At 31.7% G+C, this 763-nt stretch overlaps 1 protein-coding gene across 1 annotated transcript in view; it reads left to right on the top strand.

Moving 5' to 3' along the window:
- The window catches only part of LOC116690383 (potassium voltage-gated channel subfamily G member 4), a 33,933-nt gene that overhangs the window by 30,115 nt on the left and 3,055 nt on the right, over window positions 1–763 (top strand). The gene's annotated exons all lie outside the window — the stretch shown is intronic.

Genomic DNA, 763 nt, shown 5'->3' with positions numbered 1-763 from the left:
CCCGCACACACACATACACACACCCACACACACTCACCTTACTGACTGATCATCCTTACTGCAGCTACATTTCTAACATTCAGTGCCAAAGAAATGTTGCATTAGCTTGTATATAATCTCAAATCCAAAATATATACATAACCAAAATATGTTTTTCTCAGATCCACACCAGCTATACAGCCTAATGCATTTATGTAAGCAAGCATTTAAAAAAAGAATAGTGATATTTTTATTTAAAGGGTAATCCAGTGTAGGGCTAGGCAATATATGTATATATATATATAATATTGATATTGTAATATGAGACTAGATATCATCTTAGATTTTGGATATTGTAACATCGTAATATTGCATAAGTGTTGTATTTTCCTGGTTTTAAAGGCTGCATTACAGTAAAGGGATGTACTTTACTGAACTTACCAGACAGTTGTAGCTGTTCACTGATGACTCTGAATCTAAAATCTTAAGTGTGAAGATGTTCTTAACCCGTGTGTTGTCCACAGGTCAAATTGACCTGTTTCAAAGTGTTTTATGTCAGAAATATGGATTTCTTTCAATCAAATTGCACAAAAATATCATGGATAATTCCATTCAACGTTCTTCAGGTAATTTAAGTTTTTTTTTTTTTTTTTTTAATGTTATAGCATTTGAAGTCTTTTTTTTTCTTATGGTTTCAAAACGGTATCCGGACTAAATTTTGACATCTGTGATCCACTCAACGTCCACTGATCTTAACTATTAGTCAAAATAATTCATAATTTCT

Source organism: Etheostoma spectabile, chromosome 1, assembly GCF_008692095.1.
Source record: "Etheostoma spectabile isolate EspeVRDwgs_2016 chromosome 1, UIUC_Espe_1.0, whole genome shotgun sequence".
Lineage (NCBI taxonomy): Eukaryota > Metazoa > Chordata > Actinopteri > Perciformes > Percidae > Etheostoma > Etheostoma spectabile.
This window is presented reverse-complemented; position numbering and strand designations above follow the sequence as displayed.